At 35.3% G+C, this 27,612-nt stretch overlaps 1 protein-coding gene across 4 annotated transcripts in view; it reads left to right on the forward strand.

Moving 5' to 3' along the window:
* Plexa (plexin A) overlaps nt 1–27,612 on the forward strand; it is an 809,603-nt gene that overhangs the window by 62,889 nt on the left and 719,102 nt on the right. Inside the window, exon 1 of one of the 4 annotated variants that reach the window (XM_076773740.1) lies at nt 24,343–25,306. The exons of 1 other annotated variant lie outside the window; for it this stretch is intronic. The gene's annotated coding sequence lies outside the window, so the exon portion shown is untranslated. 2 more of the 4 variants (XM_076773737.1, XM_076773741.1) reach the window with 2 other exon arrangements.

A 27,612-nucleotide genomic window follows, 5' to 3' on the forward strand; every position in this document is an offset into this window, starting at 1 on the left:
AAAATGTAATAAATATACGTGCATTTAAATACATATGTGCTTTTCCGGATAACACTTTTTCCCCGTAACCTTTGTATTATGGTTTCCGGTTAACAGCGATTCGAAGCATGGGAGGAGGAAGAGAGAACCATATAGTTTCAGGGAGCGTGGTTTTCGTTGAAAATCCCGTAACCGTTTCTGTGTCACTGTATCGACAAACGGAGTCAGGAAACGCACCGTTTCGCGAAATCAGTAAAAACTTTTACTTTCACCGCATGAATCAGACTTTTAGCGGGAACTTTTGGCCTGTCGCCAAGACCATTGGCCGGACTTCCACAGCTAGTGCAAGTAGTACAGATATTATTGTCCCGACGGTTCTACGACCTTTCTCTGTGCTCGATACAGGAAAACAAGGCGACTCTTCGAGCGTATTATTACGCCAACGTTGCCCTCTTTCGGAGTTCGTGTCCCTACGTAATCGACGTAAAAGGATCGAGAAGAGCAGCCAGGATTCGCAACCGTCGAACGACAGGAAAAATGAGAAACGCATTAACCAGCGGCCGGAGCTACGAAGTAGCTAAATTTCCGCAAGCTCGTTAACCCTCGACCATTCGGAATAATTACGTCGACGAGATTCTTTCAGAACGTTTTTCAGTTCCTCCGGTAATTTCAGTTGCGACCAACGTCCCGCTCAAGGACGTTGCTAACCGTTCGAGACTAAACTCGCTCGAGATACGAGCCGATTCTAGAAATTGGGCCGTGCAGTAACTGTTTTCTCTACCGAAGATATTACCAGTATCCATACGAACAAATATTAAATCCTGCAATCAAACATTGTCGGTGTTATTTAACACGACGCTAGACCAAACCACATAAAATTAAAATTTGTTAGTGAATTTTGTATAATCTATATAATTCACGAGTTCTATATGTATATTTTAAATTATTTGAATTGCTTAGTAAAGAGGGAAACGTCTGCTTGGTTTCTTGTCGAAGAAAATTATCTTTGAAATTTTCTATGTTATAATTTATAGCTGACTAAAATCTAATTAGCTTTCTAAATAATTTATAATGCTTGTAAACTAGTACTTGCAATAATATTAAATAGGATCTGGTATAAAGAATAATCTAGAATAACAGTGCCTAAAATAATTGATAATCTATTTATTTTAAAATAAATCAATTTTATGTAATTAATTTTATTATACAAGTTGTTTATGCAGACAGGGAAAATATGAAAGGAAACAGAAAACTCTGTATTCAAGAAATTAAAGAAAAGAACGAAAAAATGCAAAGAGTGGACAATGAGCAGCTAGAATGCTGTTATAAGACCTACCCACCATTATGCCTGTAATTATGCTTGACTGTTGTGTGCATTCCTGTAAAAACAGTTCTGCGAAAGGATTAAGGCTATGCCGTATTCTGCAAGTCCCTGAAAATCAAGCAAGACCAAGTGTCTGGGTTAACTTTATAAGTAAAAATGATTTGTCTCCTGGAGAAATCTGTGATGTGAAATGTTTGTGTTAATAAGAAAAGCAAATTCTTATTATCCACTTGTTATCACAGAACGCACTTTTTTCAAAAATAATTTGGAAAAAAACGAAGCAGATGGTAGGAAATGCTAGGATCTAATTTATTGCTAAAATAGTCAATAATATTTCTATTCTACTATTATATTCTAATATAACTATTCTACAATATATAAATATTTTATATTAACACAATAATATTTTATATTAACGCTTTTTTAAATAAATCATTTTCAACGCAATAAATAAAACAAAATAAAAAAGAAACTGTCAATATGTAGCGATGTTAGAACAGTAGCTGTTTAAGTGATTGGGTGACCGAATAGTACCTCTAAAATTATCATAAATATCTTGCTTGCACTTGAAAGTATATTATGTAAAACAACATAATGCAATGGTCTTTTTGAGCACAGTGAAGAACAATTTAATTTAGTTTTGACGACGTTTCGACCAAAAGGATAATAATACAAAATTACGTTTTATTTTAAAGTAGTTGTACAAAGAAAAATTAATATTTCCAGTTTTTCAGCGCGTAATTAAAATTATTTATTATAATTTTTCTTGCGTGCAAAAATATTAAAACATTAGTCATTATTTAATAATTATTAAATGTAAGTGACATTATTACTCAAGTATTAATTTTTCTTTGTACATCTACAGTAAATGAAACTGTAATCTTGTATTATTAAAATTAACCTGAAGAGAACCAAAGTTTTCATAGCCGAAAAGTCATCGAAAACTAAATGCTCAACAAGACCAATTCCTTATAATGTTCTAGATAGTAATTCATGATGTTTTTTGTTAAAATTCGCTTTATAAATTGTGAAAGGAATCAGTTAAAATTTGTTATTTGAAATTAAGAACATACACGACGTTAATGGATAACTGTATATAATCTACAATATTTTTAAGTTGGGAAAATATTATAAAAATATTTCTTGGAAAATACATAAAAATATAAAGATATGAATGTGATATAATACTGAATAGTTTTAAATATTTCAAAACTTTACTAAATAATTTATTAAACAAGTTTCTGTTACTTTCAAAAGTTGAATTACTTTTCATTTCATCACAAAATAATTATTATAGCTTTGTTAGAAACCCGTATTGAATCGAACCTCTTAAAATGTTTTTCAACATTACTATGCATTCGTCACAGATTACATTACAGTATACATGAGAAAGAAACAAAAAGGGTCATCGCGAATGCATAGAAAATTATGTGAAAGTAAGGAAGTGGATTTGTGGACGCTGAACTCTAGACGTAATTGTCATAAAATTATACGATGAGCAGGGTGTGTCGTTTAAGCTGCTGAACCAAAACCAGTGACAAGCATACCTTTGAAGCATAAATTATTAACTATTTTAAATAGCCTAACTTATGTATTGATATGTATTTACTGTTTTAAATTATATCTATTTACATGTACAGTTTTCAATATTTCACAAAATATTGCGGATGATAAAATCTTTTTACCACAAAATTCTGAAAGAAAATGGAAAGAATATAATCTCGTAAATAATATGCAATTAATTAAAAGAAGATATTTACAATGGACGAATTACATGGAAAAAGCGATTTGTAAACGAAAAGAAAAGTTTAAACGAAAGAATTTATTTTAAAAAATACTACGCGGTAGAATGATATTCGGTGAGGAAAATTTCAAATTTTTTACTCTGATGGACGAAGAATGGTATTGAAAAAAACAATTAAACTTTCGATCTCGACGAATCAACAACTTTATAAATATGTATGTACAGAGCAATAAATAATGTTTACTTTTACTCGGAACACCCTTATATCCAATATTAGTTAAAATTGTATATTAACACTAGATTTACAGATGTTGATTATATACCTATTTTTATTGAAGTGAGCCAATTTGACTCATACAACAAAATTCAAGTAGTTTGTAAAAAAAATAGTTACAAACCAATTTAAATGGAAGATTTATTATTAAAAATTTCATTGAAAACATTTTTTACGTATGCACTCTGATTTTAAAATACATTTAGCAGAAGAAATTTTTTCTGATTTTTTCTAACTATGACAACCCCACGTAAATTAGATGTAAAATAAACATCAATTGAAATACCTTTTACGAATAAATATCGAAATTACCTTGGTGGATCAAATTATTTGACAAAAAATTGAGTTTATAAAATTATATTATTTCACTAAAAATGCTGTTTAATAATAAATTGACAAGATTGAACATGAATACGCATTAGGTGTTTGTTAGAATTTTGATAAGAACTTTCTTCATGTAAATCATAAATTTTATGTGTTTTAAACAATTAACTTTTAATCATTTTATGAGTCAAACTGGCTCACAACCGTAAAAATAGGTATGCCACATTCGATAATGCGACATGGAGGGGTCTGCGGGGGAGAGGAATCAACATTTACATATATTTCATTACATAACTAAAAACCAGCATATGTTCTTAGAAAATAATATTCAAGTTTTATACAGGGTGTTCGGCCACCCCTGGGAAAAATTTTAATAGAGGATTCTAGAGGCCAAAATAAGACGAAAATCAAGAATACCAATTTGTTGATGGAGGCTTCGTTAAAAAGTTATTAACAATTAAATTCAAAAATTTCAAATCGTTCTGGAAAAATTATTTTCGGTTGCGGGGGTCAATTACAATCATTTTTGGTGAATACACATACTTCCGAAATCCTACCCACTTTCGAGAAAAAAATTCGAGTAAGTGCTGAAAATTTTGGGTGAAAAAAAAGACTTTCGAATCGTCTTGGAAAAATTATTTTTAATTGTAAGGGTCAATTGCAAGCATTTTTGGTCAATAGACATACCCCCGAAATCCTACTCAGCTTCGAGAAAAAAATTCCTTACCGAAAATATAATCTGAGGCCTAAAATGTCTGCCCGAATTTTCATACGAATCTTTAAAACGTCATAACTTCTGAACGGATTGGACGATTTTAATGTTTAAAAAAGTAAACTACGCGTATTTTGGAGGAGAATATGTACAAATCGCAAAAATATTCGAAAAGTTGGTCCTTGACCCCGCAAAATGAGAAAAACCCCATAAAAATGGTCCAATTTTCAAACAGCCATAACTCCTACAATTGTTAATATATTTCAATGAAACTTTTTTTTAAAGTAGAGCTCATAGGTACCTACAAAAAAGTATTAGACAACTTTTCTATAGGGTGTCAAATAAAGTTACTAAAAATGAAAAAGGAATTTTTAAGAAAAATCGACAGGGGGTAGGTGCCTAAATTTTTCAACGAAAAAAAAAATTGTTAATTAATTCTAAAAAAATTATTTTCGGATGCGGGGGTCAATTACAATCATTTTTGGTGAATAGACATACTCCCGAAATCTTGTGCATTTTCAAGAAAAAAATTCTGTACGGTCGGAACTTTAAACGTTAATAACTGTTTAACAAAGCCTTCATCAACAAATTGGTATTCTTGATTTTCGTCTTATTTTGGCCTCTAGAATCCCCTATTAAAATTTTTCCCAGGGGTGGCCGAACACCCTGTATATAGGGTATTCGGCCACCCCTGGGAAAAATTTTAATGCAAGATTCTAGAGGCCAAAATAAGATGAAAATCAAGAATATCAATTTGTTGATTGAGACTTCGTTAAAAAGATATTAACGTTTACAGCTTCACACGAAGAACGGCAATTTCGAGGAAACATTTCCGGTCACACAGTATATTTTTGGTAAAGAATTTTTTTCTCGAAAGTACGTAGGATTTCGGGGGTATTTGTATTCACCAAAAATGATTGTAATTGACTCCCACAATCGAAAATGATTTTTCCAGAACAATTTGAAATTTTTTTTTTTTATCGAAAAATTTTTCTTAAAAATTCGTTTTTGATTTTTAATAAATTTGTTTGACACTGTAAGGAAATGTTGTCTAATACTTTTTTGTAGGTGCTCATAAGCCCTACTTCAGAAAAAAGTTTCATTGAAATATATTCGCTATTGTAGGAGTTATGGTCGTTTGAATATTGGACCATTTTTATGAAGTTTTTCTCATTTCGCGGGGTCAAGGATCAACTTTTCGAACATTTCTACAATTTCTACATATTCTTCGCCTAAATACGAGTTGTTTGCCGTTTGAAACATTAAAATCGTCTAATCCGTTCAGGAGTTATGATGTTTTAAAGATACGCATGAAATTTTGGGGAAGCATTTTCTGGCCTGACGTTAGATTTCTCGTCAAGAATTTTTTTCTCCAAAGTGCGTAGGATTTCGGGGTTATGTCATTTCACCAAAAAATGATTGTAATTGACTCCCACAACCGAAAATAATTGTTCCAGAACGATTTGAAATTTTTTTTTCATCGAAAAATTTATCCATAACTTGATTTTTCTTAAAAATTCGTTTTTGATTTTTAATAAATTTATTTGAGGCTCTACAAAAAGGTTGTTTAATACGTTTTTGTAGGTATTCATAAACTCTACTTCATAAATAAGTCTTTCTCAAGGTTTTAATAGTTTATTATTATCAAAAATAATGTTATGTATCTTTCTTTATATTTGCAGTATAGTACTAGTTTTTTCACTTTTATTGGTATTTCTCAGCTTGCTTACATTACTATCAAAAAAGTTAAGCATTCCTCTTCTAATTCTTACCCTTAAGAGCAAATATGGCCGCATTTGGTACCATTTTCATTAGAAAAAGCTCAGCAATGGGATTAAACCAATTTCATTGTTATCAATTGTAAAATATAAAAACGTTATTTTTGTTCCTCGATGATTAATTCGTAATTACTATAAACAACAAGGGCGTTCGTCAAAGCAGTTCTAGGAATTGATGATGATAACTCCGCGAACAATATCGAAAAGTGTCGAACAGTAGTGAGGGATCACTATATCTCCTAACTGTTCTTTTTTTTAAACTGACACCGAGGTAAGTTATAGGTAGAAGCTAGTCTACGAGCGAATTTAACATTTTTATTCGTTGTTAAGAAATAAAATTTGTACGGCTTCTGCTGTTGTCCATACGAAACCTTGGACACGATAAAGCGTAGAATCGGCGACGAGGAACAACGAATGTTGTGTAATTTAGAACGGTTCGAATGGAAATTTTTCGCGGGTGGGGCCGACTTGTTACGGGCCAAGAGCCTCTTTGCTTGATTTTAGTGCGACCAAAGGAATTGCAAAGAGAAACGCCTGGTCGAAGGCGGCGACAGAAGACCACCGGCTTCATTACCGTCGTTAAGAGAATGCAGGCCTGCAGCTGCGCGCGTAGAAGTACGAATTTCGAAATCGTAACCGTTTGCCTCGGATGAGGGGTCTGAGTAGATGCGCTAAGGGAACGTCGTAGAAACTGGAACTCGTAGAATTGCCGCGATTCGAGTGGATGGAGGTCTGCTTTCATTTCAGCGTGAGGGAAATTTTCGTTGGGCGTGTCGCATCGGCGTTTTTGCCGTCTAGGTTTTACGATCCCGTCAATCAGAACATAACGTACCGTTTCCCTTTTAAATTCGCTCTTTGCCGATTTCTCCTTGTTCCCTCCGTTTTCTTTCTGAATTCTGGAAGGTTATTTCGAGCAAGGTAAATTGCATAGGTACTCGAGCGTTCGAAATTTTAGTCGAGCATATCTCGCTTTGTTCGTAAATTTATGCAGACGCAAACTGTGCGTTCCGAAGGACAGAGATAGACCAAAGATCGTGCTCCCTATCTCTCATGCGTTACAGGAAGAGAGCAGAAATGGGAAAACTTTTTATTCAGATGAGAACGTCGAATAACGAATAAAATACAAACAACTATTTATCAGACTAAGATGTGGTTCTGACAGTTGATACCGATTGAAATTTCCGAGAGAGTAAATCCCTTTTGAAACTGTTCCGGAAGCCTTAATCAGTATCAATTGTTGATCCATTACTCGGTAAAAAAACATAACAGTTTCAATTATAGAATGAATTCCATCTTTAGAAGATGACTAAAGATCGATAAGGGGAAGTTTTACGCCACGTGACACAACTTTCTCGTATCTCCTCTCACCAACGCACAAGTTAAAAAAAGACAACGATACGCTATTGCTTTCTCTCTTTCTCTCTCTTATGTTGCCTTCAACTCTTCTCGCGAGACAGTCAGTCTATATGTAGACTGATTAACATAAGTACTATTGCATAAGCACGGTATGCGATTCCGTTTACGAATGTTTATAACTATTGAAAAAGGTGGCTGTACCACTTGCTTTTTATACGAAAAAATGTGTTACGACAAATTTGTTTGTTTAAATTTCAAATTTAAGAATACAATTATGATTACTTAATTGTAATTATGATTCCGCTTAAATTAGTACGTGTAAAAATTGTCAAACCTATACCAATACTTTTATCCATGCGTAAGATGGTTTTAAAACACGTGTTTATTAGTCACGGGTTTAGGTTTGAGAGAAAACAAACACGAATCATAATTGTATTTTTACCTTTGAACCAAATAAATTTGTTCTAACACATGTCTCCATATAAAAAACAAGTGGTATAAACAACTTTTTCAACTTATAAACGTTCGTATACGGGAACCCATGAATAATAAAAATGTGTTTTAAACCCATCTTATTTATGGACAAAAGTATTTGTATAAGTTTGAGCATTTTTATAAATTTTTTTTTCTATAAACAAGTGAGGTGTACTAAATAAAAGTTTATACAAAAACAAGTGCTATAAATCGTTTCTTCCGTAGTTGTAACTGTTGGTATACGACATCGCGTTTCGTGTCAATACTCGAGTCCGTCATGTGTTTATATTTCTATCTGACGGAGTCGAGTTCTCCATTGTTCGAGAGATGTCCCGAATAACTAGATTATTCGAGCAAGTTCGACTACTTCATCGATTTACTCGAACGAATGGATACTATTTGGATTCACTCGAATCGGTTCTGAAACTTTGCGCAATATGTATATGTTGTAAACTATGGGGAAGGTAGAAGATATTTTTTTATATTATCTTCTCCGACCATATGTTAGTTATTTCATTACAACTTTCTGTTATATTGTCATATTATTTTATTATTGAGTCTGTATAAATAACGTAGTTCGTATAAACATGTGTGGCATATTTGAACAAATTGATTGTGCTAAACTGTTGGTGTACAATTTTCGATAATTTCTTGTTTTTTCGATGGAAAGTTAACACATTAATTGCATGAATTACTGGAAGAAATTCCAATAGATGTTGGTCGTCGGATGTAATTTATGCATAATCATACATCGTCCCATTTCAGTCCAATAGTCAGACAGATCCTACAGGACCTGATCCACTCGTTCTTCGGATTTAAATCCGTTGCGTTTTTATTTTTAGCCAATCAATGCCAGGTTGAGAAACTATATGACACAACGTCGACTCGGGAACAAGATCAAATAAGGCACACGTTTATATAAACTTTTTTTGTTGTTTTTATATTCACCATCAACCGCCGAAGTTCTACGTTATAGAATACACCCTGTATATAGGTTGACAACGTGTAAAAATGTTTTTATATTTATAATTTGGAAACGATTAGTTTTTTGTTTACTAACGCTGTTTATTTTTATTAGTATAACCTGCGTACAAAGTTTGCACTATAAATATATAATTTTGTTCTTTATAGATGATAAAATAGGGTCTTCGTTGGCTTTCGAACGAAATATTCTCTCAATAGAAAATAAGAACTTCATTCTTCGGGTATTAGTTCTCGACCCATTACGTTAAAGCTTCTAGTATCAGTTAAAACGATAATAATAAATAGAGTAAGGGGATATTTACCAAGGTTTATAAGACTACCGCAGCGACAAAGAACCAAATGTACACAAAAGATTTTGTCATCTTTCGCGTAGACAGTTTTATGGTCGAAGCCGATATTTTCTAAATCGCATTCGACGAGGAAAACACACGCCCGCGCTATTATTCCCGACCGAAATAAAAATCGAGGGAATTACTTTCTGCTCTTTCGCTTCTTTTGCATTGAAATTTTTATTTTCCCCGGTCCCGGGCGACCGAGTTTATAACAAGGCGAATTTATCGGGGGTTAAATCGCAGGAACGGAATGCTCGAAGGGTGTAAAGATGAAATCAGCGTCGGTAGGTTGAGAGCGGATCTAGATTAAAGATTTCGATAATGGAAATTCGTGATGCAAAGGTCCGTGCTGGTCGAACCCCCAGCATCGTGCTGGGATCGTAATCGAATTGTTATCGCTTCGTTTCACGGCGTACAGTAATTATTTTTAATTTACCTCGGCGAACAGATGCGCGCTCATGACTTTGTAGGTTCTTTCGTCATGCATGGACAATTCATTTCGAATCGTCGGCTGTCGTTCGACGAAAATAATTGCTTTTTTTCCCCCGTCGTGATTTCGAACTATGTGCTTCACCGATCGAAATTATGGGATCAATCTGTACGAAACGCGAGCTATGGAACACAGTTGATACGCTTTTTTTCACACACTGATCACCGTACAATGCGTGGGAGTAAAATTATTTCGATCGCTTAAGTTTTGAAACTACATTATGTTACCTAGTAACAGTTTCGACTTAAAATCATCTAGTTAAATTAATATCGACGGAGCTGATTGGAATTATTGAATGCAAAACAGACTGTACGATTGTGATATCATATGTTTATTAATGTACGAGCAATTAATCTAGTATGCTACTTATGACTGTCGTGATATGTATACTGATGTGGGTGGTGTTGGTAAACTTCATTAAGTGTTTAGTAAATCGCTAGCGAATCTTTAATGAATCTTTTAATGGGTTTTGGGTATACTTATGGGTGGCGACACGATTAGTAAATTAGTTAGATGCCAAGTTTCTCGTCTAGGGGCGGTTTCTTCAACCACCCCTTTGTCCATTTGGCGCTTGCTGAGGGTAGTTGACCAGCGTTGTCGAGGGACACTGGGACTCAGGCCCAGGCGTTGCATATTTGGCGATGCGCGTATCTCTAAACCTTTGAGTGCTGAATACTCTTGCCCGTGCTCGTTGAAGACGAAATACTATACCTTAATGTGAACTCTGTTGATTGATTATACAGGGTGTTCAGCCAACCCTGGGGAAAATTGTAATGGGAGATTATAGAGGCCAAAATAGAGGCAAAATAAGGACTTCGTTAAAAAGTTATTAACGTTTAAAGTTTCGCCCATACTGAATTTTTTTCTTGAAAATGCGCAGGATTTCGGAGGTATGTTTATTCATCAAAAATTATTGTAATTGACCCCCGCTACCAAAAATAATTTTTCCAGAACGATTTAAAATTTTTTTTTCGTCGCAAAATTTAGGCACCAGCCCCTGCCGATTTTTCTTAAAAATTCGTTTTTCGTTTTTAATAAATTTGATGGGCGCTGTACAGAAAAGTTGTTTAATACTTTTTCGTAGGTATCCATGAACTCTAGTTTCCCCAAAAATTTCAATGAAATATATTCACTATAGTAGGAGTTATGGCTGTTTGAAAATTGGACCATTTTTCGGGGGTTTTCCCAACTTTACGGGGTCAAGGAACAACTTTTTCAATATTGTTAGAATTTCTACATATTCTTCACTAAATCACGTGTTATTTGCCTTTCGAAACATTAAAATCCTTCAATCCGTTCAAAAGTTATGACGTTTTAAAGATACGCTTGAAATTTTGCAGTGACATTTCTGGCCTGAAATTATATTTTCAGCAAGGAATTTTTGTCTCGAAAATGGTTAGGATTTCGAGGGTATGTGTAATGATAAAAAATGATTGTAATTGACCCCCGCAACCAAAAATAATTTTTTTCAGAATGATTTGAAACTTTTTAATTTAATTTTTTAATAACTTTTTAACGAACCTCAATCAAGAAATTGATATTTTTGATTTTCGTCTTATTTTGGCCTTTAGAATCTCCCATTAAAATTTTCCTCAGGAGTGGCCGAACACCTAGTATATACAAGCCACAACTAATTCTAAGTTATAAATGTAATTCTTTTCATGAATTATTTTATTGGACCTGTCACAATTTAAAACATACCGCAACTTAAATAATATAATTTATTTTTAAAATACTAATAATTGTGTTGCAGTAAGTAAGAGATCGAAAAAATTGACAAACACATATACAGAGTGTCCCGTAGCATGTGGGATCCACCTCAGGTCTAGATCCTACATATGAAAACAATAAAAATGTTTATATAAACATACGTTCTGTTCGACCTTGTTTACGAGTTATGGCGAGTTTCTTCTTTAACGCCTTGCCATACAATGACGTGTTTGACTCGTCACATATTCTTGATGTCAAGTTTCACAATTATGAGACTACTCACTCGTCATCAACCCTTATAAATTAAAATCAACACATTTTTACATTCACGAGGAATTCGTAAAACAAATCTATTTTTTTCATGTCCATTTCTTGTACGAACAAATTTAAACAAAATCAAATAGTATACGTTTGAAAAATTACTTGGAATTAAATCGTAAGTCAAGGGGTTAACACACCGTATTTGTTCATCTTCGCAACAAATGTTCGAAATAAGCTATTAATAACGTCGGAATGCTACGCAAAAGAATTGTACATGGCTTCTATGAAATTCGAACAATTCCTGGACAAATGGAAAGAGTAAGACAGTCAATGATAAAACGTCTCCAGACCTGTATTCAGATGCAGGGAGCTCATTTCGAACATTTGTTGCGAAAGTGAGCAAATACGGTTTGTTAAAGAAGAAACTCGCCATAACTCGAAAACAAGATCGTATAGGACGTATGTTTATATGAACTTCTTTTATTGTTTTTATGTATAGAATCTAGTCCCACATGCTGCGGGACACCCTGTATCTATCCATAGTCCACACGGATAGCTTTCGTAGAAGGCATACATGCGTCTATAGCACTCAAAGGGTTAAGTACCATATCGTGAGTTTAAGATATGGCAATCGCCATTGACGAGGCACGAAAAGCTGTTCGCGCACATGATTGGTAAAAATGCTAAATCGTTTCAGGAGGTCAGAATGACTTCGACAATTAGTCCCTCTTACGATGCAGTAACCCGACTCTTTCCTATAACTAATTGCCACTAATTGCCAACATTATGCATGCTAGGTAGCCGTATTGTAACCCAGGTTTAAGTGCTTTTAACGCACCATAACAGTAATAATTATATCTAATATACTAAAGTATTTGGAAATTATTTTAAAACAATAAATAAATGCCTCACAAAGGCTAAAACCTTTGCGTACTTTACATGTCAATCGTACTTGTGACTTCATATGCTGCGTCATCTCCCTTAGAGATTCTTCGTCGGAAATTGTACAATATGTACTGGCTTCGACCAACTGCTGGACTACTTTTTTAGCTGTAGTTTTCTTATTCTTTTCTTCAGCCAACCTCAGGTGTTTCTTCGACGAAACGAATGACGTTTGAAAATGTGCCTTTCGGGAAAAAGCTTTGATCAAATCGGACAAAATAGAAGTATCTAATTAAAAATATAAATTATAAGAAAACTTAAAGCCCGAGGAAAGTTTTATAAAATCGGCTTGGCAGTCGACGTGTTAACAAGCTTCGATGGCTCTTTTCATTACTCCTCGTGTTTCACGTTTCATACCTCACCGTAGAAGTCTCTTCAGCAGCGTTTCTTAAACTTTTTTCACTCGCGACCCGTATTCATAAGACGAAATAATTAACGATCCCCAGTTTTATAAAATCTATATGTACTATGAATTCAACTGTCGTGTGGAGCGTAAATTATAGGAACTAAACTCTCGATAATAATAAAAAAAAAAAGTATCTGAAACTTTGGTCTAATTGAAAAATAACACAAAGTAACAATATTGTTACAGTGCACGTAATTGAAAATAATGATATTCTAATTTATTTTCATTTAATAGAATTAAAGAAAAACAAGTGGTTAACGAAATTATTTTCTCGTATGATTTAATGAGGCACAAAAATCACTGCATAGGAATACTCATCTTAGGTAAATATCAATATTAAGTCTTGAAATTTACTTGCAATAGTCACGAATCTAAATTCCGGAGTTATAAATAGTACATTCCAAGTGTATTACGTAGCTCAATCTAGATAAAAAAGGTAGCTCATATGCGTGAAGGAACTCATGATTAGGTGAGAGGAATTTCATGTAAAAAGATATTTACCTTATCAGTCTTGTTGAGTTGTGTGTAACATACGTTTTTAATGGATTAGTTCTTTTATACCTATGGCGCGCCGTAGTTAATCAACATAACAACTCAATATCTAGTTCTCTTAACTAATCCTTGACAAAAATATTTAACAAAAAAAGTTGATAAAGTAAACACTCGTGCAGTATCGTGAGAAAAATAAATAAAAGTACGTTCGTAGAAGAAAAAAGAATATCAACTGATCTATGATTAAGAAATTCTTTTTATTACAGATACTTAAACGATTGTACGTTTTAACACTATTTCAACCGCGGTTTTATGCATACTCATTTGAACCAGAAGGTCTTTTGACACCTTTGATAGGAATAATGTTAAGAACGTACTGATTTTTTACAGTTCATCAAACTTTTAAATCTACTGAAAAATTATGAAAACATGACATATCAGGTTTTGCCATCTGATCACAGATTTGTTAGGACATTTTTTAATTTAACGTGTAGATTCAGCTCTTTAAGTATTTTCACGTATACTCTGAATATATATACAGGGTGAGTCTTGTAACATGACGATTTCAAATAACTCATAAATTATTTATTGTACAAGAAAGTGTTACAGATAAAAATTGCATGGTTTTTAGAAGGACATATAGTGCTGTAATTGGTTTTATGTTAGTTTGGTTTTTTATCAAAATACAAAGGACACTTTCAATTTTTTATATGGAATGGTTAATAGTTTTTTCCTAATTTGAACAAAACAAAAAATAGTTATTAAGATACTAGCAAAAATAAATTATCTTGTATTAGAAAATGTCATGTTGATTATTTAAATTATCTTATATTGATAAACACAGTTCTTGTTAGATGCTAGGTATCATCAACCAACTAAGAATAAGCTTAGTAAATGTAAAGTCGTACAAGGAAAATATTTTACTTTTTAAATGTTCAGTAATAGCGAGAAATACGATATGAAAATGTGTTTCTATTATCTCGGTAACTATTTTTTACAGACTCTATTTGAGATAATACTTTTTTATGTAGAATTTAATGCTTTATCTAAATGTGGGAAGAAATATTAACCATTCTATTTAAAAAACTGAAAGCGACATATCTTGATAAAAAAAGACAATAAGACCGATTAGAGTACTATATGCAGCCCCCTAAAAACCATACAACTTTTATCTGAAATTGTGTAGTTCGAAAAGTTGTGGTATAGATTGGCTGGGTCGATCTCTTAATAAATGCGAGCCGTGTCTCGTAATCTCTGGTAAAAGATATCAATTTTTACGATAGCCGAGCGGAGTCGGCGGAATCGTACGACCTCGTTATCGACTCGAAATTTTTCTCAATTTCCGTGAGAGGAAATCGAACGGTCAGTCGGAGTAATCTCGCTAACTGAATTCCATCTCTTGATGGACAAAAGCCAGCGCGCGCGAACCGTAGCCCGGGCAGCGCGCGGCAGTATTTCGACGGTTCTGTTTCGCCGTTTTCTAGGTCAGTTTACCCCCCACTCGGTGTTCATCCGACGGACCAGAGTTCCTGGTTCTGGGTCGGTCACCGTTTGTCTAAGTTTCCGAATGCTCCCCTATCGCGTCGAAAGTCAAGCACGAATGAACTTCGGTCCACGGGCAGAAGTTTTAACTGGCGGTACCATCTGCGATATGAGAATTAGTTACCGGAGGTAGGAGACAACGCCGCGACAACGGGAAAGTTACGGACGAGTGAACGGAGATAATTGTTGTTTGCTAAATTCCAAGCTGATATCTTGTAACGGAACTCCTTCTACGCGCGCATAGTCAGCATTATTATTCCATTAATTGAGCCTCCGCGCGGACACAGTAGAAGGCGTTTATCGATTTATCCACCTCCCCCCACACTTTCAACCACCACCTTTTCGTCCCCTTCTTGTTCATCGTCCTTCTGCCTCCTCCTTGATTCGCCCGGCACTTTGTACGGGACGCGTTATTTTCTCTCGATGCGTCCTCCGTGGGCCGGAATCCGAGCTCGGTAATTTCAGGTCGGATTTAAGGAAAGGATTCCGTATCCTTCGTGTCAAGCTACAGCGCGAACTATCCTTTTGTCCTTGGAGTTCCTTTGTACCGATACTTCGGTGCTCGGATGCTTGCGTAGCAAGGATCGAACAGAATTCCGCGTCTCAGAATTATATGGCGAAACGGCAACGGCGAGTTGTTCTCAGGGCTGTAATACCCTTTTGCCATACGTATCGCCCAGACTCGGATTGTTCTTTGCGTTTCGAAGATATTGCTCGCACAACCTCGTAATCCGTGACGTAGTTAAGAGAGAGTGGAACGCGTTAATGCGCCAATGTCCGCGCGAATGCGCAAACAATTTTACTTTTCGCTGCCTGTCTTTTTTTTTCCATCAACCTCGATCGAGAAACACGTAACACGTTCGCAAGGTTTATTTTCGTTTGGTTTAAACGGCGCTTAAAACCCGTCGACTTTTCAAATATTTCCTGTATTGGCTAATTCTGCAGTTTAGTGACCTTTCTCCATTTTGACAATTTGACTCTTGTTTTCTTTAACACTTTGACTGCCACGTCACCCATATATGGGTGAGACAGGATTTACCACTATGATACTAGAAAAATTAATTTTCAAGTTAAGTCGTCGAAGAAAACAAATTTGGATGGAATTTGTGAATTTTAACAAGGTTACAAAAATAAGTACTGAAACAAATTTTAGGTTATGTAGCTTACAATGGTGTAAAATTAAAATTTTAATCTTGCAGAATATTATACAGTTTTCATCTGGCAGTGAACGTGTTAAATAAAAGTCCCTTGGTTTTTCTCTTCCTTAAAAATTTATTTAAAAATAATCGACCTTTAGCAGAATTATACTGTAAATTATTTCTAGTTTCGAATTCGGTCTAGTAGACAGTTCTTTATTTGGGTGTATTATGCTTTATAAGGTTTCTGGCACTCTTTAGCGAAGTATGAAACTATCGTTATGTTCTTTATAAACCCAAAAGAAAAGTATCTGCCGGACTTTTAGTCATTTCTGTAGGTATTTCCGGTTCAATCTTTTTCTAAGAAGTGTTTAAAGCAAACCATACAATGTAAAAATGTCAAATTAACATTCTTATCTTTTCCTAAGTTATGAATCATATTTAAACCCATTGATAAAACTATTTATTTTGCGTTTTGTGTTTGACTGGTCGACAGTATCACTGTGGCAAACTTGCTCAACCAGTGTTTTTTCGTAGACTTAATACACGTGTTTTTCGTCAATTATTTGTACTCGCAATAATATTTTAATTAGACACAGTCAGGCGAACGAGAAAATGATACCAATCGGGTTTTAACTATAAAACGGATAGTTATGTGTTTTATTCGCTTGTACAAATCTTTATTTTTCTTCCAAATGACAGGTGTTTGAATGCATTTAGAAGTACAGCAAAAATAAATATCCAATTATGAAAAATTACATTAATTATCAAAATAAAAAGTGATCGGGTATAAATTATGTTGCTCATTATTGTCTGCAATTTCACTACAGGAACATTTATTTTCATAAATGAATGTAAAATAAATGTACAGTAATAAACATAATTTATTCCTGATGATTCTTTTTTTAAATTTTAAAGTCAAAAATTCCATTTGAGTTAAAAAATTAATTTGCACGAAAAAATTGAGCAACAGAGTACTATAGTTATGAATTATCCCTGAATAAAAACTTATTTACGCTTAGATTCTAATAGAAATTTACTTCTTGAAAAATGAGATAAATAATACCTAAAGATAAAACCTTTGTTTAAGTCAAATTGTCCCAAACAGTATAAGACCAACAAATATGTACGTATTGTATAAAACAGTACCAAATTACGATTTTTTCTTGAGCAGTGCATTTTTCAAGTTTGATAAAAATCATACAATTTCATATAAATACGAAGTCTCGTTAAAAAGCATTAGCTACAAAGTTCATTAACGACTATGAACAAAGCAAGAAACAGTATATATAGTAAATTGCAGTATTTAATGTCGTTTTTAAATACCTTTGACCATTCCGATGGTTTTGTAAAACCAAATTTTCTTTTTTTGATACGAATATAAGCAATTCGCAAGGTTAGCTTCGATATTATATTCCCTTTTTTTTTAAGCGCCTTTCTGACATTCGCTAATTACACGGCGTTAGTTTTGCACGCTCCGATCGTATTCTCGTTATTACGATCCGTTGCATCCGGATTAAGTCTGTACGAATTTTTAGATCGTAAAAATCAGGAATGGATTTATGATGAATAAGATTTTGTTTTTCGCGCGAAAAACGAAATTCGCGTTGCGCTTGCAAATTGGAAATTACGAGCACAAATACGAGCCTACCGCGGAGAATATCGTAAGGCCTCGATAATAAATTGATTTCGTTCGATGAGAAGTGACGGGCAGGATTAATGCCGAGGAGCACTTATCGTGAAAGCGTAGAACGGTTTTCATCGTCATTATACGTATTACTCCTTTTTTTCTCTACCCGTGATTCGAACGTGCTCTAATTTTGCATCCTCTTCGAACGGGTAAAAAACATTCGGACGCATTCTCGAGTTAACTAGATTATCCGTTTCACTTTCTTTTCTTTTCGTCTGCAAGATGATTATTTCGCGTATCCGAGCTATCTCTTAATCGGTGCGTTATTGGTAGACGACTTGAAACGCCGGTGGCCGACTTTTCGTGTTCGTCCGCGCGTTTAGCAATAATTGCATCGCGTTTTTTTCTTTCCATGCATTCTCGCGTAAAAGGATTTTTAACGGTAACGAACCACCCCTTTAAACTCGAAACCGGTTCGAGCGCCGACTTCGGGAAAACAACGAAAGTACCAGCGCGTATTTTATCGAAGCCACTCCGTTATTACACCGGTGTCGACGAAGCACCCGTCTGTTTTATTTGCAACTACAGCCCTGGTTCTCCTTGCCAGCAGCCTTGCCCGAACCGGCCAACGACCGTATCTCTCTTACCTATCCTGTAGTACGCGTCTGATTCTCTGTCTCCCTTACACTCCTTTCTCTTTCGTTGACTAACCTCCACTCTTCCACCAGGTCTCTTTGATCCGTTGTACAGGTAGGCTCACGTGGAACGTGCATAACGTTCCTTGGACACTTTAAACGAGCCTTTTTCAAACGCCATACTGGCCCCGGGAAAGCTTTTACACCTCGGTTCCTGGTAACGACCGATTCGTACTTCAAGTTCGTTCACCCGTTGTAATTAACCATATTAACTATCGTTTACCCGAAAATGCAACAGGGTGTTAAGTTTTTCAAATATATTTATTTCAGACATCGTGTTTCCCAAAGTTTCAGGATTGTTTTAAGAGTTTGCGTTGCTTACACTATTGTCTGTCATACATTTTTGTGTGAAGCTGATACGAGCTTTCCAAACATTTTCTAATACTAAAATAATTACATTCGGTAACACAAAATATTATTTTTTATAATGGTTTCTGCCGTTGATGAATGAATGCAAATTTATGTTTCAAGAATACTGCATTTCAGAAATGTTATTTTTTGTACAATCAGTTTAATGGTTATACAGTTATAAAAATAATATTTGACCATTACTTGGTTGTTAATGGGTTAAACATTAATGTTAGAACACTTTTTGAACAGCTTTTTTTTATCCACGAGAAGTCGATAGAGTTGGTGTCTATTCTTTTAATTTAATAAACATTTCTAGAATCACGTTACAAGACAACTGAAGTTGACTTTTAAACGTTGTGCAGTCGACGTAATGATAGCTTCACTGAGGTTTATACATCATGTAGTTGAAATTCTCCGAGTGTTTAACTCTTTATTAGTCGATAAACTTGTGCAGATGATACTATCATTATTTTACGTAGTGTGTAATTATGTTATGCTTCTGCAGATCGAGGATTGTTTTATATATTGTTATCTAATTTTTCGTTTTCTATCGAGTATGCAAATAAAGCAGAATGTAATTTATCTTTAAATGAATTATTTAATATATAAAGTCGAGTCGTGTGATTTTATTATAAATTTTATAATAAATAATATAACATTGTATTTATTTTATATTTGGAATGTAGCTAATTTGTCTGAATTGTTAAAAAAGAACACGATTGAATATTTTGGAAAGTATTTGATGTTGAAATAATAATACTTGGTATTAAACACAGTTTGTCTCATTAAAAGAACATGGTTTTAAGAAGTATTTTGATTATAAATCTGAAAATTGATGTTATATATCTCTAAAGACTTCACTTTGATGTTTTACAAATATAACATTTGGGCGATACGTTCATCTGGTACGCTAATTATAAAAGTGAATATGAAAATATTCATAAATGAAAATAATCATGGATGCTTTGATCGTTATGGATGTCATCTCTCTACATCCGTGCTTGTTATAACTAAATTCGATTGTATTACTCGTATTATGCAAATATATAATATTATATGTATTGTAATGCATAATACATATACAGGGTGTTCGGCCACCTCTGGGAAAAATCTAATTGGAAAATTCTAGAGGCCAAAATAGAACGAAAATCAAGAATATCAATTTATTGATGGAGGCTTCGTTAAAAAGTTATTAATGTTTAAAGTTCCGCCCGTACTGAATATTTTTCTTGAAAATGCGCAGAAATTCGGGGGTAATTGACCCCCGCAACCGAAAATAATTTTTCCAGAACGATTTGAAATTTTTTAATTTCGCCGAAAAATTTGGCCACCTACCAACACCCGTCGATTTTTCTTAAAAATTCGTTTCTCATTTTTAATAAATTTGGTTGGCGCTTTACAGAAAAGTTGTTTAATACTTTTTTGTAGGTGTCCATGAACTCTAGTTCCCTTCAAAATTTCAATGAAATATATTCACTATTGTAAGAGTTATGACTGTTTGAAAATTGAAAGATTTTTATGGGGTTTTTCTCATTTTACGGAGTCAAAGAATAACTTTTCGAATAATCTTAGAATTTATACATATTCTTCACTAAGTTACGCGTTATTTGCTTTTTGAAACATTAAAATCCTTCAATCCGTTTTCAAAAGTTATGACGTTTTAAAGATACGCTTGAAATTTTGGAGTGACATTTCTGGCGAGAAATTATATTTTTGGTAAGAAATTTTTTTTTTGAAAATGATTGGGATTTTGAGGGTATGTCTATTGACCAAAAATGATTGTAATCGACCCCTGCAACCGAAAATAATTTTTTTAGAACGATTTGAAATTTTTTAATTTAATTTTTTAACAACTTTTTAACGAAGCCTCAGTCAAGAAATTGGTATTTTTGATTTTCGTTTTATTTTGGCCTCTAGAATCTCCCATTAAAATTTTTCCTATGGGTGGCCGAACATTCTGTATATTAATTTATGTAATATGTATAATATAAACTAATCATATTCACGACGGACTTTCGGTGTCCCACATATCGCAGTTAAAACTTGGATGCATACCTCGAGGTCTTTTCGACTACCCTCATAATTGTAAAAGGGTAGTCGCATGAAACAAACCCAAGGTCATCGTTTGACTTTCACTTGAAATGATTTTTCTGCACGCTAGTTGATGCGTTCCGCAACGCGTTAGGAAAATACCTCACCCGCGCTATACACAGTAACGGGTGGCGTATAAGTATTGGGTTGTTTGGAAAGTAATTTCGTCTCTCTCCTTCGTGAAAAGGTACAATTTTCTTATAATATATAAATATTTTATTGAATTGTGTACTGGTCATTTTGGTCCTAGTAGTAGCATGATTCCATGCTCATGAAATTTCTGACCTTTATTTTTAAAAACTGACGCAAGTGATTTTTGACATCGTCGCTTTAAGTAAATGTTTTGTCGTTTAAGAAACTTTTTAAAGACCGGAACAAGTAATAATCCGATGATGCCGGATTTGGGGAGTATGATGTATGTGGTAGCACATTCCACCCAAACTGCAATAGCTTTTGACAAGTCACTAAACTTGCGTGAGGTCTGGCATTATTATGGTGGAACCCAAATGTCGAGCTTTGAAACGAAACCAAGTCGTTTCATGTGATCATAAACGATCGGATTCGACAAATTTAACCTTTTAACAATTTCTCGTGTTGTTATTCGTCGGTTTGCTTGTACCAATGCCTTCATTTCGCATTCGTCGGTTTTAACTGACCTTCCAGAACGTCAGCCAATTTCGATATCAAAATTGCAGGAACGAAATTTTGCGAACGAGTTTTGGCCCTGCCATTCTGTTAACCCCTTAACGCTCATATTTTTCGGGTTAACCAAGAATGATCAGTTTTCTTCATTGAATTTGTTTCCAAAAATGCAGTTTTTGTTAATTACAATGTTGTATCTAACGTATAATTTGAAGGAAAACAAATATTATCATCCCTTAAACCGTTGGATTAAACAAATATGGTTTTTCAAAGCAGTCAGACTCGGGCATGAACGTTAAGGGGTTAAAACATCTTCTCCGTACACGTCACACAATTTTATTTTTGTTCGAACAGCATTCTTACCTTTTCGATAATAAAAAAGCAAAATATGCTGAAAATGCAGCTACTGATTTTCCATATTTGACGGGACACCAAAGGAACACAATTGCACAGAAACAAACAAAATTTTTTACAAAGAAGCCTTAAAGTGTCAGCTGTGAAAATATACAGGGTGTTCGGCCATCCATGGGAAAAATTTTAATGGGAGATTCTAGAGGCCAAAATAAGAAGAAAATCAAAAATACCAATTTCTTGACTGAGACTTCGTTAAAGAGTTATTAAAAAATTAAATTAAAACATTTCAAATCATTCTGAAAAAATTATTTTTGGTTGCGGAGGTCAATTACAATCATTTTTGGTGAATAGACATAACGCCGAAATCCTACGTACTTTCGAGAAAAAAATTCAGTACAGGCAAAACTTTAAACCTTAATAACTTTTTAACAAAGCCCCCATCAACAAATTGATATTCTTCATTTTCGTCTTATTTTGGCTCCTAGAATCTCCCATTAAAACTTTTCCCAGGGTAGTCGAACACCCTGTACAATGAAAATACGGTTTAGAATAAAGTGGCTGGTTAAAAATACAATTAACATCTCTGTTGATAAGAAAACGAAACTACTTTCCAACAACCCAATAGTACGCCCCAACGTAGTACGTCTTTCATCCCCGACATCTCCAGAGACCTCTGTAAACGAGATTCTCAAATTTTTTTCCCACCGTATAGTTTAACAAAGCAGTATCGTACTTTGAACTTTCACAGTTCTGATAAATCATCGGATAAAAGTTTCATGGTGCTATAAATAAATCAGAAGGGAAGGAGAACGACTTGGTCCAGCTTTCGTTCAACCGGTGAATGTAGGCGGCATACGCCTATCCTATCTTATCAGACGCAACGACCGAAACGGATGTTACGATAATGATACTCTCGGAGTACGCCTCGTCTCGACGCGGAGACGATCGTCGGAGCTGTCCCCGCGTTAAAAAGGAAACGCGTGCCGATAAACGGGAGAAAGACCCCGAAATTATACGGCGGTTCATCGATCGTCGTTCGAATCGCAAGTAACGACGTCGATTCGGGCGCGGGCGACGTTTAAATATTACATTCGAGGGAATATAAATTACGACGAAGATAAACAAAATTGCTGGCTCAGTGTTTTGTAATGCGCGCCTTCGCGCGGTTCGCGTGCCCAATAAATGCAATTAATTTTCCTGGTCAATTACCGAGATAATGCAACGGTGTCCATTCCGAGAGTATAATTAATGGTTCAGATATGTAAAATAGGACGGCAATTTAGCGGCGTATCAAGTTGGGATTTTTTCATCTTGGCTCGACGAATTGAGCATCGCGCGACAGTAGCGTAAACAAGATCTGGCGAAAGAGGAAAGAAAGACCGAGACAACCGGAGGAAGGAAAGCTCGTCGAAAAGCGATATTCCTTTGCTTCACGCGCGAGCGACCCGACAGAGTTCCTCGATGTCCAAGGAGCTGGGCCTGTATACGCTTCTTCGTGTTGAAGGATGTATCGCGTTACACGTCCGTATCGCGTAACACCTCGATCTACAAAGGAGAGCACCTCGGTGGCATGGAACGGCCGTACTTCGTGTGTACCAACGCCGTGCTCGATCGCGCACGCTGGATGAGAATGTATCGTAACTCGTGCTTCTCCCGTCGCATTTACGCGTATCCTTGTCGGTCGAAACGAGACTCGTGTTCGGAGAGCGCGGGCGGGCGTATTACTTGCTTACGACGGTATGCATTCCATCGAAGGCTCGAAGCTTTCTCTCGGGAGACGACAGAAAAATACGTGAGAACGCGCATCGCGCCGATTAGGAAGAAACTGCGGTAACACGCTCTCGCTCTCGCTCTCGCTTTCGAGTGAAACTCGTCTCGCTGAATCGCTGCGCGCTGGTTACGGGAGTATTTGCCTCTGTCGTGGTTCATTGCTATTCATGATGAACAAAAAAAAAAGCAGCGAGTTAGCGCTCGGCGGTGAGGATCGAGAGTGAAGGGAGCGAACGATCGCGCTCTCGTTTCTCCGACGCTTCGGAGTCTATAGTAGAGATCTCACGATCAAGAACGAAAGAAAAAAGATAACGGCTATAGCCTTCGTGCCAGACAGTATAGTGTTTCGCTACTTCGTGGTCACGCGACACCCCCTCAAACCATGACGGCAGCGTGGTGTCGAATAAACGTTCGACTGGCGCATGCTTGATCGGACGCGTTCGTGCACGTCCGCGCAGACTCGGTCATGTTCGTTCCCGTTCGGCTAGATTCGCGCGTTCTCGCCGCTCGGGAACGACCGACGACTCTCTCCAGCGCGCTGAATCACAGTCTGGGTCAGTTCGCCGAATGATCGTCGCTCCAAGCGGGAGGACGCGTGCGCGTGTGCGGTTCTGTGATCACGTGAGTGGAGAGCTGTTCGATACGATTTTGCGGCCGAGAATCGGAGTGTCAAACTAGTGCCAGTGAACCGACGAAAAAAATACAATTCGGGCTGTGGCGAGGAGGATAATGTTTAAGTGTGTCGCCGAGAAGGCTGTCGAGGTTGCACGGAGTGAGACGAAGCTCGCTGAGCAGAATAAGAACGCGTGACAGGTAAAACATAACCTCGATTCCAGGGAAGGGCATAAAAGGGGGTGAGTTTTTTGTGCGGTGGTTTCTGGAGCATATACCCCAAATCAGTCTCATGTGGATTTTCTGGAATTGCTTCGCTTCGTATCGGTTATAGAAGTGTTTAATAAAGTTGGTCGGTCGGTTGGGCGACGGGTGACGCAAACGAGCAGTGGAAACGGTACGTTACTCCGAGTGATTTAAAAACGGTCGTACACGAAATTACACGCTTTCGATTGCACGCGTGACTTGTTTTATGACTGGCAAGAGAAAAGTACTCCAAAGCCACTCCGTATTTATTGTCGATACGCAAGGATCGCTAGTCAGTGAAAGATTTTAACTTGGTTTCTTTTTTTTTTCTTTATTTGATTTTCGAACGGTCTCACGTGACCTGTGTGTTTTACCCTTGTCGCGAAGTGGCGCTTCCGTTTGCTTCGGCAAGAATGTTTCGAGCATTTATCATTGTGCGCGAGTGTGTTTCTCGCTCGTTCACCACGCCTTGAAATCCTCAAGCCTTTGATTTCATGCGGCGAATGAAAATTTACGAGTGTTAAAAGATATACTTTTCGCATTTCTGTGACTCGAGCGTTTTTAAACAGGGAGAGTGAACTACGGTGTATTTTCAGGTAGTGATGGATTACAGTTTCTTTTTTCTTTAATACGCCAACTATTGAGATTATCATCTGTGAGTAATAACGAAACACGTTGTAGCATTATTATCGCTATTATTCTACGGTCGTGTAATCGCCGATGTGTTTGTTTTCTCTTTTGTTTCCTCTTTTTCTTTACAACAAGTGATCAATTTTATTCCGTGCTCAAAGTTGCCTACTCAATTAGTGTGCGGAATAATTCCGAGAATTATTTGTGCGTACGTGTCAAACCTCCGTTCCAGGTGTTTCGGCTAGCGTTATCCAAGATTGCATTGACCACGTTAACGGTTAGTCATATTGACTTCTTTATTCGACATTTTCTTTGTGTTATTTTGATAGGATTCGTAATCGGTGAATATCGAGAGCAGTTTTGGCGACTGGTTAGTCAAATTTTTCATAGTTTACTCTGAAATTTTATATCTAATATGTACTATTCAAGTATACTGTTAATGTTAGCGAGGTATATTATATTATACTTTTTTGCCCGGAAATTTAGAAACGAAAAATTTAATAAATTTTGTAAAGTAATAAATTACTGTTTGAACGATGAAATGTTATTCGTTTCATAGCAAACAAGTAATCGTAAATTCTTACTGAGAAATTTTAAAAGTATCTTACATTTTCTTCCTTAAAAACTTTGTTCTTGTGTTTTACATATTTTTAGAAGCTTATTCATGAATACGCGCGTTTTAATAAAAAATGTACGTATTCGTATAAATGTATTTCTTTGCAATTTTATATGTTCATCGTTCCTAAGTTTTACGTATCAAGACATTATAATTATATTTAATTTAGTTTATTATATTTATACGAAAATTGAAATCAATTCTTTTGACTCAGCATGATTCTAATCAATGGAATATCGTTGAAACGACAAGTGATGGAAGATAAATATTTCAGACAAAAGTTAAAGATTTTGTGAATGTATATTGCATAATGGACGTGATTTCTTTATCCGTTGAAGCATTTTAAACATTTTAAGGTCACTGTAATTTGTTGCCGTACTATATCACATAAAATGACAAGCTTAGTGACCTAGTATAATCTCGAAGATTCTAGATCATTAATTTCTTTTCTAAAATTACCACTGCGTAAACAAAGTATATAATTTCGTTTGAAAGATGCCGATGACCTTAGCATGTTTGAAACGTTCTAACTTATGTGACCTTGTTTTTGTTCTTTTTTAAATTGCTCGTATAATACATAAATATACTAGCAAAAAATATTGAATACTTTTATATGTTTGAATTATTGTTGTATACAAAAATTGTCTTCTCGAAATTTTTCAACTTCTGTTTGAAATATTCTTTGATATCACAAATAATTTCGACGCTGACATTAGTGCCAATTTAAATATTGTAAAATATTTTCTAAAGCAAGTCTGTCAAACAAGCTTTTGCCTTCATTTTCATTTTAATATTTGTTCTATTTTTCGTTTATTGTATGTAGTTTCATTATTCGAATACTACTACTGTACTTATATTTTGTAGTAAATATGTATACAGCTCATTTCAATAATAGATCAACCGATATTACGTTTCTAGGAATTTTAAACTACACGTTCAAAATTTTCATAACTTTGTTGTTCTAATATCTGAAAAACAGTGTCTAGCATCTTTAGAAAAATTAAATTTTATTTAACTCGTAAGTAGTCCCATAGGGGTTCTGTGGATTTATACTAAAATAAATAAAATTAACTTACGTGTCAAAGATAAAATTGAGTAATGAGTTTGGCAAACTCCCACACGTTTAATTATGTTCTAAATACGGGTACGACTACGCGAAGGTTGAAAAACAAAATTTATCGTTCTTTTTTCAATCTCACGCATGTCAGTGTAGTTGTGGCTACAAAGCGGTTTTAAAAATATTTTCAACTATTGTAAAATCTGCGATGTGGTAGCAAAGTGCTAATTAGCACCAGAGCAAATTTGCGTTTGATCCTAGCTTCGTTCATTTTGTAAAATTTGTTTGCTTTGTACTACGAACTGTTGTATACATAATTTAGAAATACCTTTGTTGGACTACGGTAATCAAAGGTTAAACAGTGTTTATTTTGCAAGAATATTTCATGGCGCTCTAGATTTCACGTAAATGCTGAAAATTGATAAAGCGGCGTTGGCAAAAAAGGATGACCCCGTTTCCGTTTGGCGTGGGTTAATGAAGACACGCGTTTAGCCATTCGCATAACCGAATGTAAGTGTTCCGAGCCCATGATTGCGAGCGAAACTGCTAGACGGAGTCGTTTGTATGCGAGAATTACGATGATAATCCGTGGACAACGATCGATGCGTTCGCTGTTTCTCTTCTGTCACGCTTTCAGACGTTTTAGCCGTGTGTTTCC

Source organism: Colletes latitarsis, chromosome 10 (assembly GCF_051014445.1).
Source record: "Colletes latitarsis isolate SP2378_abdomen chromosome 10, iyColLati1, whole genome shotgun sequence".
In the NCBI taxonomy this organism is placed as follows: Eukaryota; Metazoa; Arthropoda; class Insecta; order Hymenoptera; family Colletidae; genus Colletes; species Colletes latitarsis.